Source organism: Clinocottus analis, unplaced genomic scaffold (genome assembly GCF_023055335.1).
Source record: "Clinocottus analis isolate CAN_PGR_092001 unplaced genomic scaffold, fCliAna1.0.p SCAF_10, whole genome shotgun sequence".
NCBI classification, from domain to species: domain Eukaryota; kingdom Metazoa; phylum Chordata; class Actinopteri; order Perciformes; family Cottidae; genus Clinocottus; species Clinocottus analis.
In genome coordinates, this window is record NW_027175821.1 from 11,235,142 (window position 1) to 11,251,883 (window position 16,742).

The window sequence follows — 16,742 nt, forward strand, 5'->3', positions numbered from 1 at the left end:
TTGTCACAATGGAACATGGCCTCATTATTTCAGCTTGATGAGCTGCCACACCTGACAGAAAGATGACATGAATAACAAAAACAAAAGATTTGTGTTGAGAGCCTGATCCGCTCATTCCCTCGGTGCCCAGTAAGAATACGCTCTTCATGGGCTACAGTAGCTGCACCATGGGGGGAAAATCAAGTTCAAAGAAGTTGTCGTCTCTCAAACTGAAATAAAGTGGTGAAACATTCACAAAAAGCCAGTTTTATACATGTTTTATCTCAGAGTTTAGTTGATGAAATGGAACTGCCACACATTTTGTTTTGCCTGCAGTGAGAAGGCAAAAGGTGATTCAAAGAGACAAAACACGAGGAAAAGAAAAAAAGGCCCTTTCAACATAGAAAGATGTATTTTCAATCTCTGTCATGGTCACAAATCAAAATCCCTCAAGTTCTCTGAACGATGCAGCCCCACAAGCCTTCACTTGTACTCCTGTAGTCTGTTTGTAGTTACGCGAGTCTGAAAAGTAAAAGCTAACGGCTTATGACAGAGTTACTGAAACTAAATTGTCATGAATTTCCATTACTAACAAGATGATGGATCACATTCATCAGTCGAGGCCTTTAATCTAATCGGGAGCTGCACTCATCAAAGTCCTCTCAGTGGAGGTGCGCTGATCTGGGATCACTAAATATGTCCTTGTTTTTTCTTCCATTTTCAGCATGATCCAAGGCTTAAACTGATGTTGGATCAGCATGGTCACTTTGGAAATAATAGCCCTGATCGCATTTGTGCTTTTGATGAAAGAGCTATAAAAGAAACTATCGTTGAGAAACATCTCAACATATCTAGATTTTAATGCTATAACATAATGAGATTTCTGCAATTATATATATATATATATATATATATATATATATATATATATATATATATATATATATATATATATATATATATAGAGAGAGAGAGAGAGAGAGAGAGAGAGAGAGAGAGAGAGAGAGAGAGAGAGAGAGAGAGATGTGCTTGTTATTTGTAATTCATTTGTTCTGTGCTGCAGTTACAAGGCTATGAAATACCTACAATCTGGTTTTTAGTTTCGGGCAGAGGCTTGCTATTAGGACACTTTTGGCTTGCCCACACATAATGACACACTTGAGTTGTTAAGCCTGATGTTCTGCATAGACCAGGGCCACAGTCCTCATACTAAATGACACTGGAACATGAACTGTGGTGTAGTGTATTTCTTTTCCTCAGCCTGCTAGTACATTTGTTTTCATTAGATGGGATTGGTCAGCAGTCTAGGCCCTTGTGTCCAGTAATGGAGCGTACAATTGTGGGCCCATTATAGACTCGCGCTGAAATAAATGATATATTGATCTTAAATATTTCACACTCTTGTGTCTCTCTGAACAGCTGTTACTGCCGCCACACAGAAATCTCATTACGCAGCTCCTTAAGGGAATATTCAGTGAACTTCATGCATCTCACTCATTGGGTGTAACACCAGTAAATGTGATTCTCCAGGTACATGCGGTATACTGTGTGCAACATTTCTTAGATAGACATTAAGACCTAGAACAATAAGGCAACAGACTTGGAAAAGCACTCGCAGCTAATGTAAAGCTGTAATGAAAACAAACTATACGCAAAGGTGCGACACTGAGCATTAATGAAATTACAGAGCTGGAACGCCGTCGAATTCTCTGTGTATTGTGCAACGAAACAGAACAGGACAGGAAAGCAACTGATGCATGCAAGTCACAGTCACAATTACTATTTCATTAAGGAGCTGCTGCCATTGGCAGGCGTTCTCTGGCATTGTTGTGTGGAGGCTGGCATGGCACCGGAAGGGGGGTGGGGGATGAGGGTTTGGGGGCGCTGGCGGGGGGATCTGAGGAGGAAGGGGGAGCAGTGGGTGGGGAGGAAGCGTGCTTTAATTTGGGTCATCTCCCAGTCTGCACGAGGTCGGGTGACAGAGCCTCCCTTGCACCTAATCTGAAAACGCATATGTTGTACTGGGTATCCACCTGAATTAATTGACCTAATTATTCCTGATACAAGACAGAGGGGGAGTTCAAGACAGAAAATTGTTTTTTTATGAAATGGTATGGCATGTGTGTTCCACAAAAACTTGTGACCCGCATGCTTTGAGAGAGATGGAGGCTACCTGTCAAGATGACAGCACAGCCCTTAATTGCTTGAAAAGGGAGAGGATGCACATGCTTTATGCTGAAGAGTGGAGTGTGGTGGTTGGGGGAGGGGGATTCATCTGTCTTCCCACAAACACTCACATGCACACACTGAAGAAGACAGGCGCCACCGGTTAAGATGCTGCCTCGGATGCCAAATTGCTAAACAGTGAGGATGTGTCTCTTGTGACAACTTTTCATACTGATCCAAAAGAACAGGCAATAACGAATAAACAACAACAACAATAAAAATGGTTTCATTTGAAACAACAAGGAAGAGGTAAAAACGATACACGTGGTAGAAATTAACATTTTACATTGTGGCATATTTGAACTGACATTGTGACATTGTCACCATCTGTCCTGTTGTAAATCAAAGAAATCGACAAGATCTTTCTGAGGGTGAGGATTACAAAGGGATTTAGGATGTTTGATCTACAACTTGCCAAATGACAGCATTTCAAACCCACAGTGTAAAAAAAAATTCAAAAGCTTCTACCTAAATGCAACGAAAGAACAAAAATGGTAAGAAGGGAGCAACCCATTGCACATATAACTGAAATTATGGTTCATTACCGTTAATTTATAAATTGACTTGAGTTAGTCTGATTACTTCAACCATCACAAAACTGTGGCTGATGGTGGCTAATTTTTGCAGGTGTTATACTGCACTTTGTTCATCTCACTTTATGTGTAACTGGTTATGTTAATAGGATTTCAACTCAATTTATTCAAGTGCTGATCAATGGCATGCAATCTCGGTACTTCATGCATTATGTATTTTAATGGAACTCACTTGCTTTATAGCTGAATGGCTAAAGGTTAACAGTCCCAATAGGTGGGACTCCCTGAAGACTAATCTGAACTTCAAACACGGCTTTTATTTTTTTCACTGCACAAGGCAAAAGCGCACAACAACAGAAAAGTTGTTTTTATCACCACTTCTTATGGCTCATTGGGAGAAAGAAAGCGATTTATTACCCCACATCCTTTGCTCATATTAATGTGACTATAAATGCCCATAGACATTTTACTCTCTGTAGGAAGTGAGGCAGAAAAAAGAAGGAGTTAGAGGTCGGGGAATTAGTAAGAGGGGTACTGGCGCATGGGAGGGAGCAGGGGGCAAGAGGGAGGGTGGAAGAGGAAGAGAGGAATGTGTAGGTGGGGTAGAAATGAGAGGAGGGGTGGGAGTGGGGTAAAATCTCACACCAACAACAGATAGATATGTCACAGACTCGATAATTATGCTATTTTATCTGGCATTTTGATATAAAAAAGTAATTTCACCAGTGAGATCTTAAGCCTCTCTCTCTCTCTCCGCAGTTTAATATGGAAAACATCAAGGCATCTCTGAGGGCCATCGTCTCTCTCCACTGCCACTCCCTGCTCAATAAAACTCGCATGCTATTCCCAAGATGAGAGTCCCACTGGACTACGTGAGGACTGTGAGGTAAAAACCCCTCCAGTTGCTACTAAATCTAGAAGTGGGAGACAGAAGGTGCTAGAGACACATCCTGTGAGGGTCACTTGGCAGTTTTCATCTTATTGTATTCTCAGTCATCAGGATTTGCCTGTGGCATTTGGAAAATGATGTTGAGCTGCCCATGAGATGACTTTTTTTGTTTCCTAAAGAAACTGTATTTTTTTTTGTTACTTTGGCAAAGAAGAGCTATATGGAGATTTTAGTCTATTAAGCAGAAAATATTAGCAGTGTAATGAATCGGTACAGAGATGCAGAGATTTGATCACTGGTGATTTAAAATGGCTCGAATAAGAAAAGATGAAAAAAAAGCTTCCATGGACGAGTACTGCAGTGAGCCTCACAGCTGGGCTGCCTGAATATGGATTGCTGGGCTGGGACACTTTATTGCAAGGTAAACAAAAATGAATGTATGAATCAATTAAAAACAAGTTAATGAATATGAATCTTGACCTGTGCAATCATAATTTGGCTGCGTTACCTTCCATTGTCATTCTGTCACTGTTTTAGTTTCACATGGATAAAAGTGGATTATTAGTAAGATGTACACTCGCTGAGGGAGTCTGGGTATTTGGTGAGCCGAGTGGAAGCTTAAAGCTGTCAGAAAATCACTTAGTCGACAAAAGATTCCAGTCAGAAACGTGACGTATGAATAACCTGTAAAGAAGCACTTGCCTTCAACACAGCCTGAACTGGGGCCAGCCATTTTAACTGGCGCCATCAGTCTCCTCCAGGTAATGCAATTAGATGCCACTAATATCTTGGGATGCTCTTCAAACTGCAAATGCACTTTTGCTAAACAGCACACACTGTAATCACTAGTGACAGCACTCAGGGAGCCAGATTGAAAAAGCTTTTGCATGTGATTGGTTCAAGTAATTGCACATACAGAATGCTCCCACTGAAAGAATTCATGAACTGCAACCAGATGTTGTCTAAATCTATGCTGGCTTGTTTGCTGTGTTGCCAGGCGACGCGTCTCACCTTGCGTTAGAATATGCACGGTAAATTTGCGAGACGGTCTCGGGCGGTCTGAAGGTGGAATTACAATTCTGTGGTCCGTTTGTTGAAGTTCTGCCTATAGATCAGATCCCTCGGTTCACCAGCCAGACCACAAAACAAATCCACTCTGGACTTGGTCGCTGGTCTGAACCTGTAACCCGTTCCATCGGAACAGGAAATCAGGTGTCTGGGATCACATTTTATTTCGACTGCGAGGATATAGATGCGTTTTTTTTGTTGTTTTACTCAAAACAAAAAATATTTTGTTTTTCACATTAAAGCCTACAGCAGCTCCTGAGTCGCTCAAGGGAAGCTGTGGGGATGTCAGACCAGCGATGGCAACGCTCTCTCTAACCTGTAACAGTCCACCCACATGAGAGAGGAAGACAGCCACCTTACTAAACACACACAAACATACAAGTGCACAAAATGTGCATTGTGGAAAATGCCTTAGGGCTACACACATGAGTAGTGTATCATTAGAAGTTCATTGGATCACTGTAATCTTGGGCTAAATCTCTTCACTTCATGGATTAAATGGAATATCAAAGAACACAATGCAATGTAACTAAACAGGGCTGATCAGGAGCTGTGATAGTGACTGTGGATCCAGAGAAAGAGCGATAGAGAGACAGAGGAGGCGGGAATGGGATCTGCTTCTTGCTCCCACTATTCCCCTCAAGGCAACGTCAGGATAAATCTTCTAAGGGATTATCCCAGCTACACAATGTTCTCTGTTCTGCCCATTGTATGCCTCTTTAAGCACAATTGATAAATTAGTTATTTATATTGTGGAAGGAGTCAAACACTGGATTTTCTTTTGATTTGGTTTTGGAAGCCTTACGAGCTGCGTGTGTTCTTCCTGTGCCAGATTCCACTGAGTAGACGACATTCATGAATTTGTAAGCGTACAAATTGGAGTGCGGAAACTGAAGAATGCCAGAAGTTTTTGTTTTTTTATATCCAAAGTATACTTCACAGGTATGATTTTCAAGTACAGAACCGTCAGCTGTGTTTCCAAGCTAAAGAAACGGCACTCGGCCAGCAGGAGTTAAACAATGCTATGCAGTTAAGATGCTCTGCTGCACTAATTTCAGTTTGCCTGCCAGCTCAATAGGGGCTCGAATCAAGTCTTAAATGAGTTACACATGGGATCAGATATCTCTGCGGGAACCCTCCTGCTATTAATTTAAGGTAAACTAATAGCTTAATTTATTTGTAATTGCAAAAAAAAAATAATACCCTGCTTCAAAACTGTATCATGTCATCCATTTTCAACTGGCAGCTCACTCTTCAGTAGTCCATGAATTTTAATTCATTCCAGTGTTTAGACCAATCTCCCAGTTGTATGAAGCGACAGAGTTTTAGTCAAATTGAATTACCCTGTCTGTGTTTCACTCGTCTCACTCCCTACGTCCTCATTTCCCACATCATTCTCCTCCTCCTCTTCCTCCTCCTCCTCCGCCTTCCTTCTTTTTCTCTTTCCTTTCAATTTACCCTTTCTAATTTTCCTTATTTTACCCATCCCTATAACTGCCTTATTTTCCTCATAGACAGCCTCAAGACAGCAGTAAGTTGTATGTCTGTGTTTTAACTCTGGTTGCCCCCAGCACATGTAAATGACTTTGGTACTTGATGTTTGAAGAGAAAAGATGAAGAAAAAGATCCCTAAGTGCAAAATCAAACAGATAAGAGGCAGGATTTTTCACTTTGCTGGGAATGTGTGTCTTGACATGTGCTGCCTTTTATGTGTTTCCTTTAAAGTAGTCAAGGGCAGTTACTTTTGGAGGCGTTCTAATCCTGAATGTTAAAGATGCAGTTATGGGTTTCCATTGGCGTGACATGAAGTATGTTTTTACGAGACATCCTATAGAAGTAGAACAGACATTGCTCTAACTTTCACACTTAACCAAGCTGATGTGTACATGTTGGTCCTTGTGTTATCACCCAGTCCCATATGTGGGACTCTGCACTGTGGAAATAGTCAACGGAGTGATCATACATACATAAGCAACCAGACACAGGCATATAATAAAAACCTGGCAGGGAGGAAATATCTCACAGGCCAGGCAGTTGGTTGCTCTGTGCGTTTAAGGCTATATGGCCATATGACCCAAATTACACCAAGTCATTCAAATGACCTCAGAGGTGTTATCTCCAAAAGGCAAACATGGCAGCATTACTGCCCTCTCCTCCTTGCCAAGAATGCCAGAAAATATCTGACTTTGCAAAGATCCAGTCTAGCTGCATCTGCAAATTCATATTTTCAAGGTTAAATGTTGTATCAAGAATATGTGGGAGATAATGGTGTTACAATAAATTATGGGAATGCATCTCTTACACAGTTCCAGACGAATAAATCAATGGTTGAGCAGTCCTCAGTGAAATAAGGAGGGACAACCAAGCATGTCCTGGTACGGACAGTAACAACCTTGAAATTTAGAAAGAGCATCATGCACTAAAGGGAAATGATTTGGTGGGAGTTAAGGCTAAAGACGCAGTGAGAATAAGATTAGTGTTTACACTGTGAAATCTACAAGGTTGAGAGGTTAAGGTCTTGTCTTGTTATCCTTCTTAATAATCTGTTCTTAACTTCTGGTGTGGAGCCCTTTGTCCTTCTCTGACCTGGATCATCAGCAGCAAACCCATTAGAAAGAGAACACCAGATGACAAATACCCCAGGATCATGCTGAGTATTCATCTGCCACATTTGTCTGAGTGACAAAGCATTTCCTGCTGGCAAGGAGGGTCATCATACAGGGTTACCATGCGGCCAATGGATACATTCTGTATGTGTGAAAATCAACTCACTGACAATGTCCATCATCTATTAGTATGGACAGAATGTCCATCCATGGACACATCCATCTATTGAAGTCCACAGAGGCTTAATTTACATTGTCTCGGGAGAGACACTGGCCTCCATTTCTTCCCAGCGTGTGTCTAAGCCCTGAGACAAGCGGCTGTACATTGACAAGTGGATGAAACTACATAACTTAACGGGAGAAACTGGACACCCCTGGCAATCTTTTTGTTGTGTCTAAAAATAGTTGGTCCCAACGGTCTCTCTTGAAAAAAGCAGGTTTGCTTCATTATTTCATTATTTCCCCCCACTCTGATTTACATGCACACCAGAGGATGCAACATTTATATCTGGGAATCATGGCTGTGGAAAGGAGCTGTGTACTGATCCTCAGCAGAATAGCAGGTTACAAAAACATGCCAGAGATCCTCTCAGTGCATATCAACCTCAATAGGCAGACATGATCTCATGTTATCCATGTTTCCCCCAAAGCATGACGGCATATATGCATCATGTCAATGAGAGCTGGTCTGGGAAACTCAGCCTATTCAGTCATGTTAAATAATGTATCAAGGAGCCAAATGGAGTTTAATTTGAAACAAATCCAGGATTCAGTGTTGCATCATCTGAGGCACTTCATTCACTGGATGTTTTATTTCGCCTGTATGTGATGCATACTTAAATACTTAGATCTATTTCCATATTCCCTAAGAAACTATGAATACATTTTCATTGATCTTATTGCATTGATTTATTGCCATTTATCTGCATTACAGTGCACGTTCACTGATAGTTGCCTTTGAACTATTTGTGACCTCGGTGACTCTCCCTCTGTGCAGTCAGCACCCACAGTGAGTACATGGCAGTATTGGACTCATGAGAAGCAGCATGCTGAGCACCTCTCATCGATTACACCATATATCATATTGTTGCCCAGTTGAAAACAAATGAGGCCAACTGAAGCGTGAAAATATGAGTCTTCTGGTTCCTGTGTGCAAGCACTGGTTGCATCCAGAAGATTATGTGTGGGAAGACTTGGCTACTTGTGGAGGTGAACTTGTTTTAAATTTGTCACCAGAAATCTAAAGACCGTATGTCATGTAAAAAGGAAACAACACGCTTTCTTGCACCTCCCAGGACAACAGGGAATTTAAAAAAAAATCTGTGTCTGTCCTCGCAGGTGTTTTTAATCATCCTGACACTTTTCAAAAATATTGTCAAATGGCCAATGTTTGCATTAAGGAGGAATCCAACAAAAGACTCCCCAATGATTTGCAGACATTGGTCGGTGAGTCACGAGCGGTGGGGGTCAAACAAATGTGGTGTGCCTGGGTGACCTTAATCACTTTCAGGTTCATCCAGGCTCGGATTTCACTTGTGTGCCTTATTTCAGGTCACTGCCTCAAAGTCAAAGTAGGGCACAGTCATTATCTGAGGGAGCATAACACAATCATCCACACAATACAATAAGGTCGGCACAATTCACTGAAGTGTTGTCCATTACCTCTGGGCTTGAACACGTGTGCTCCATCACAAGGAGCGCCTGTCTGTATGTGTAGAGCATTGATAATATATGTCACGAATTTGTCTGTAATACATGTGCAATTCTCCTGGATGCCTGGGACTTTTCCTTCTGCTGAAAACCGAGACTGTAACCTCAATCACAGTGAACCACAAGCAGAGGAAAACTGATTTGGAGAAAACCTAGGAGTCTGTACATGTGATCTTAGAAATAGGAAGAGGTGAAGGGAAATTGAAAATAAGGTGATGAAATGGGTTAATAGTGTTTCCGATCTAACTATCCTAATCCCATTGGCTTGGCTACACATGTATTTATTGCAGAGAAAGACCATAAACCATAAGTATTGGGAAAGTGGTCAGATTTGTGTTTCATTGGTTTTACTTGTAAAAGATAGTGCAGAAACTGCAATATCCTTACCCGGGAGAAACTGGAAATGAAGTCAGGTCTTTAAAAAAAAAAGGTTTCAGTTATAACCAAGACATAACTGCAAAAGAGGCATCTCAAGGGGTGTGTGGGACGCACCAATTTCCTTCAAAATTCATGGCGCAGCATGACGTGAAGCCATTTCACTTCATAATGACTGTCTGGCCAAGCAACAAAGACCTCTGCAACAAAAAAAAATGTCAAAATGACATGTAATCTGTCTGATTGATCCTGGGAATGAGTTACTGCTCTTTTTGAAGACTTCATGCACATACATTCTTTATGAGCATCAGTGAACATCACACACATTATTTTAGAAGAATCTTCCAAAATGTATCTGATTCTGTGATGCTTTCATGTTTCAAGCTCTGGCTATACTTCCACTGTATCGTGGAAAATGATGCAGGGTACTAAAACTATATTCTACATTACTAGATAGTGTCTATTAAACATACTATTCAGTAAAACTAAGTATAGCTGCTTCTGATGGAGAAAAGTGACTTGATCAAAACTTTGTAAACAGCTTGTTAAAAGGTTGTTTGTTTTGTTGTGTTGTGGTTTCCACTCAATGAGCCAATAGTGTCCTAACACTGATACAGGTAGAGATTCAAGCCATTAGAAGGAGCTGTATAATGTGTGTTACCACCGACTAGCATTAGTTTTTTTGTGGTCAACCATCTATCATTCTCTGCTAATGGCTCTTTGCATACCTCCAAGCTGATGTGCAGTTTGCATACACATCTCAAGCACATGACATGCAGTGTGTTTCTATTATGAGGAAGCACTTACAAAGCACAGCACTGATGACAAGGAAAAAAATCTAATTACGGCATTAATCATAGCAACTATGACACAAAGATATCAAGCTGTGGATGGAGTTGCAATTATAACGTGCACCGTTCGTGGGTCTTGTGCAAACTGCTTTGAATGTAATCAGATATTCACATTAGAGTGCTTTTCAAGCATTTACTTTGAACCATTTTACTTGTCACTGGATGGAGTGAGAGCACAGAAAGAAAATTAGCATGCTGTTGTGTACGTCTGGATTAACTTGCACTGTGTAAATGTTTGAGCGGGATGCATTTGGGGCCTCTGCTTGTCTTTTGTGTTTCTGGCCCAGATTGAGCCTGACAGCCATGTACAATATCCTGTTATAGAACACAAACGCACAAAGGACAAAGGAAAGCATCAAATGCTCTGGTTAAATAGTCCTTCTGTATGTGGAAACCCTTCTCCAGTCATCCTACTTATGTCATGGGAAGCTCTAATTAGTTAATGGGCTCATGATCTCATCAGACAAATTCTTTTGTTGCAAGTGTCCAATCCAAGCTTAGAAAATAGCCACAGGCATAAGGTTTGAGATGTGGGCTTAGAAACCCAATACAAATAACGTAGCTCTTTATCGTGCAAGTAATCATATACGGTAATTTTCCTCACAAAGCATTTAAATGAGTGCCCTATGAATGGTTAATAGATTATATGTAGCCATACTTACATACTGCATGTGATCAGGAGTATTGCATTGCCACAGTTACTAAAAAAGACATGGTACTGCATCTTGTAGTTGCCACAGTGAAATAATATGAAGTGAACTCTAGCAAATAAGGGTTGTCCTGACATCTATTGTGATTCTCTCTTTGTGTCTTTCTTTTTACTGCACAACACAGAAGAGAAAGGGCTTGCCTTCAGCTGTAGTCAGAAGAAGTCAGCACACTCACTGTTCAGTCGTGAAGTGTTACAGTTACCCTGGAGTAGATTTCTGGGTTTGTAGTGTGAGTGTCATCACATTGAGCAACAAGCAGCTTCAAACGTGAGTACTTATGGGGATATGACTCATGGCATGTCGTCTCGTGTCTGGATATGGCTGGTCCACTGCACCAGAACAGAGGGTGTTTAAAATGTAGTGATTAGAGCAGTGTCCAGTTAATTTTAACGGGGTTTGCAATGGGACTAATCAGGAATTAAGAGTCGGCATCAACTTTAAATCGCCTTCTTTACGCATTCGTGGGGGATACTGTCAGGATAGAAAAAGGCAATTGTCTGAGGTCTCCCGATTATCCCCAGCAAAAGCCTATAATCTGGCTGAAAGTACTTAAAGAGTCAAGCAGCAAAATAAACAACATTGATTATCATTCCACTGTTCTTTTTTTCTTCTTCTTTTTTTCAAAGTGGACCATGCAGAAAAGGGAGGGGGTTGAGGATTGGGGGCTAAGGTTGCACCTTCCCCCTTCAATGCCATCTGCTTGGGCAAATGTTAAGGCAGGCTAAATACCCTCTGAGTCCTCTGTTCAAACCAGATTATCAGCTATTCTAAGGAGGCGGACGAGCATCTTAATCATCTCCCAATCTCTTTTACAAAAGCAAATCAAGAATTCTGCAGAAGGATTACCAGGATTAGGGAGGAAACAGACACAGCTCTCCTTGGACAATGTCTTAAGTTGCAGCCTCTCAGTCTGGCTACCTTCAACATGCAAGCATGCAACAACTGCATCCTGTCATGACATTGTCCTAACCCTAATCTCTCGAGTTAAAACAACACTTTCAGGAATGGTTGTTTTTGTGATGAATGGAATAATGTTAGCATTCTGCCTCACACTACAACTAGTGCAGCATCAATAATTTGAGACTGTTGAAACTCATTTAGTCATACAGCTCAGTTACACTTCAGAAAAGAGCCTCTGCTTTACAATATTGACAGCACCACAAAGTATTGAACAATGACCCTAAGTAAGACGTGGCTAGGTTTGGAAACTGCATTCATTAGCCTGAGCAGCATGATTGATTGAAGCATACAGTGGAAAACCTGTCTAGCAAAGAGGATAAAATGAGGGCAAATTCCAATGCAAATAACCTCTATATGGCCGTTGCAGGAGTCCACAGAATGCTAATACACCTCGTAGCAAAAAGTATTAATACATTTTGCCTTTTTTTTTAACTGTTTTTTGGTTGTGTGCTTGGGGGGGATTAGTGTTAAATCTGCATGGGCAAAACTATGGTTGAAACCTTGTGATCAAAGAGGGGTGGGGTGAAGGGTAGCGGATGTCTCCTAAAGAGTGCTTGTAAAGCTCACTTATCCCTAATGTAAAAACTGGAGTAACATCTACTCAACAAAACAATCAAGCACTTGCAAAACCATGTCAAAGCAAGTACATCACCAAACATGTAGAATGCCTGTCAATTGTGAGGGCGTTCCTAATCCTACACGAACGATCACGGTGGATTGCTCTACCTGGGATTTTTAGGGAAGACAGATACACACTACTGTCTTGCAAGCACACCAGCAAACCATATGCTCCTTGCACAGTATCAGCAACTACTGTTTTAGATCACACTTTTAACAAGGAACAAACAATTGTACAAGCAATCGATGTTCCTCTGATCTCCGCTCCACAGTCACACCTCGTTTAATCAACAGAATTGTTTTCAATGAAAACAATCTCCGGGCTGTGGAGCTACTCAGTGTCTCAGAAAGAACCACTCGGCGGGCTTCCACACTGATTTGATTGTTGCACACACAAAGGTAGCTAGACCACCGTGGCTATGGGGGATGATTGAATTATTCAGTTTGGCAGAGATTTGGCAGCAATTGTGTGGAGTGTTGCCTTGAGTGGAGTGCAACAAAAAGACAGCATCTTCTTGTTTCCTGCTCCACTGCACAGCACATGCATAAATAGCCCCTGCTTAAACAGTCAGTATTGCTTCAGGACAACTTCACATCATACTCTGTATGCTCGCTGCTGGGCTAATTGACCTAGACCTCTCCATAGACATCCATAGCATTAAATGATCAATTTAAAGCATTTATCATATTCATACGACACTTAAACAAGAGACACTGCTTTTAGTAGAAGTACGCCAAAATACCACTTTCTTGAATAAAGGAAACTCGATATTTAGAGTATTATAATAGCACCATAATGGTATTATTTTCTACGTCAAGATATAGTGGAGGAATGGCAAATGTAATGAAGTCGCTCTCCCTGTGTAGGGGTAGTTTATCCTTGTTTTCATCACAAAGCAGGGCATGTTTGTGCTTGTGAGGGGTCCCCATTAGCTAGCGCATGACTGCTACTGTGCAAGTGCTGCGCTCATTTGGTGGTAACAGCTAATAACCCACCTCCGATTAGCCCTTTCAATACTTTTGCTGTTCTTTGCGTTGTTAGCACAGTTAGCACTGTTAGCTGGATTTGGATCTATTTAGTCCTGCCTTAATGCGTTGTGATTGGCACATTATCTTGTGGTAGCCGTGTGTTGTCCTATTCTGTGACCAGTGTACAAACAATATATTTTGATGAGCATGAAACCTGGGATAAAGTTGTGAAATGTGACTTATTTAGGAGCCGGTGAGTTAGCTAATCTACAATTGCAGCATTTCTGGTACACTAGTTACAGAAAATTAGCCTAAACAAAGTTGTCACTCATGTGGCGATAGTGTGTGTATTTCGTCGGTGTAAAGTGTGTAGATGAATCATTAGGTCGATCAATTTTACTCATTAAGCTGCCGGTTAGTTAGTTAGCAAGCTAATTTACTCATTCCACCCTTCATGGGACACAGATTTCAGAAATTGAATGCATGTACAAGAAGTTGCATCGGCCAAAGATATCCTTTGTTAAAGGTAAGGACAAATACTTTGATTTTGATTTAGGTTGAAATAAACCCATTCTAGCAGAAAGTCTTGAGAGCAAAACAAGCCCGGCCCTCTTACAACATGTACTAGCCCTGCACAGTACAGCAGTTGTCCCTCAGAGCACAGTCGAATAATGTAACGCCCACGAGTCATGTTGAAAGCAATATAAATTCGCCCAATCCTGTATTTAGCACTTTTAGAGAAATGTAAAACATTCGATGAAATGAGGACCATTTTACTTTGACAAGTTCATTTCTGTAATTTCAGAGTTCAAAGAGCGTGAACCTTCAAAATAAAAAAAATACTTAAGAGATAAAGGAGACAAGCTACATCTTGCTGCCCAATATGAATCAACAGACCCCGACATGAGGGATAGTAAATGGCCGAGACACACAAAACACAGTGTGATGGGATCTGTTGAAATGTAATCGGAGAGATGACTACTGAATGAATTATTCTGTTCCATAAGTTTGATCCATAACATTACTGTTAACTGGATATATGATAAAGCTGTTATTGCCTTCCCCTTCATTCTTCCCTGAACACAAACCATTCATCAGCACACGTCCTAAACAGGCATAGAATATACTATCAATCTGTATTTTTATTCTTTTGGAACATTGTTCTTGAAACATTTATGCCAATAAAGCCCCTTTGAAATTGAATACATCTGATGTCACCACTGAAAACACAAGGATTGTGTATGAAGGTGTTAGGATCTTATGAATGTGTAAGTGGCTGCCAAAATTATCAAATTCATAACTTGAAGAGAGGGAGAAAAGAAACTGACCTTCAAACACTGATTTCATACACGATATGAGAAATGAGATTTAGAGAAATGTTGTAAATGTTTTTGTTTTTTTTAAACCTTAGTGGTGCTCAGATTACTCAATCCACATTGCTTTTAAAAAAGTTAGCTGAGACAGCAACCGCTGCAATCTGTAATCTGTAATTGTCATTTGATACCATCTGCGGCAGATGACTGTGATCTCAGCGGACAATGTCAGTGACTTGTAAAATCAATGTAATGTGAAGGGGAAAAAGGGTTTTGCCATCTTGATAGCTTCTTTGCAGTGTTATCCATGGAATAACAAATAGGTTCTGGTTTTATGTTACATTTATCAGAGGGGAAGAATTGGTAACAGGAGTGAGGTACTGATTGTACTGATTGCATTCTCAAGGTTGTGGAAGGTTACTGGGCTTTCACCACTTCTATTATTTCCCACATGACAAACTTTATATGTGGTTTCTTATTCATCTTAAAATACATTATTCACAACTGAACATACACATTTTATGCTTGATAATTAATTGTAGTGCCTTTGAAGATTTTATATCACAGAAAACTACTGTCTCACAAGCTTTACTGAAAAAGCCCAGTAGCCATACTGAAAATTGTGAAAACAAAAAACAAAAAAAAACAATGAAAAATACAATTAATGAAGACCATATGGATAGCCTCACCACTGCAGCATATTGCTTTGTGTGTCTGTGCAAGCTCTTCTGTGCTGGTCTGTATATGTTTCTCCATCTGCAGACATATCATTGCATTAAATGTAATCAAACATAATATATATAACTAGCATCCTGGTCTGTTCAATGTAATTGAATACTGCGACTTTTTAAATCATGAATCAATATGTCATGAAGGAACTCTGAAATTACTTTGCTCAGTGACACACTGTAATACAACCATGGGCCAACCTTTAAAAATCATTTTATAGATGGTAAAAACACTGGAAATGCTCTTAACGTAAGATGACCAAAGTCACAAGCGCAAGCTGAGACCCGTAAAAACGGCACATTTCTGTGGCTACAGAGGAGCAACAAAAAAATGGTCCAAGGACAAATACATTTTCTGTTATAAACTAAACCAGCAACTCCTGCTTCCACGACATCTTTTTTTCTTGCCATCCCTTCTTTCTCACCTTTAACTTTGCACTGAAGCCGAAGGAGAATGCATTTATCGCCTACTCTATCTTCACGCACAAATGTTAAGACTCATTAACGCTGTGGCTTTGTTGGAGTTTTTTTATTTATATATTTATGGCTCATTTGAAAACAGTTCATTAATTAATTATGAAGAACAAGAAAAAGGTAATCATAATTTATCTAGCTCAAAGAGATACAACTACCTTGTGATCAACTCGAGCTCTGTTTTTTTTTTTTTTTAAAGAAAGAACGGGGCATTTAGCAGGTTTACATTTATCTATTAATAGAAGGCTGACATTTATGCACTCTCCATAAGAGAATGCTCGACTCGACTGTGCATAATTTTCTCAAATCACCAAGGACGCTTTCCCTGAGGGAACTGATTATCTCTTTCTCAGTTTTAAAATATGAGGTAACTTTGATAAGCAATTAAACATTTTCTAGTTGTCTCCTCTCTGGCATTGTTTTATGCCTTTCAAGTCTGTATTTTTGGATCAAATCCGCATAAACACTGCATAACACAATGTTAGAGCAGCAGTTATTGCATCCTCCAGCATCAATCTTCCTCTCAGATGTGTAACACCCTGTGTTTGTGTACTGCTGTACATCATAATAGCAGGGTTATCATTATCAAATGATCATTATCAGCTCTCATGGAGGAGAAACCAAAAAATATTGTGTGGTTCCAAAAAAAGCTTTCCTTCTGCTGTTTTATGTCTGTGCACTTCAAAGGATGTGCTCCAACCAAATTTCCATATTTTTTTAAAATTTGTAATCT

The 16,742-nt window shown here is 40.3% G+C and overlaps 1 protein-coding gene across 2 annotated transcripts in view; it reads right to left on the minus strand.

The window, feature by feature from the left end:
- Positions 1-16,742, minus strand: part of pcdh11 (protocadherin 11) — a 121,764-nt gene that overhangs the window by 83,216 nt on the left and 21,806 nt on the right. The gene's annotated exons all lie outside the window — the stretch shown is intronic.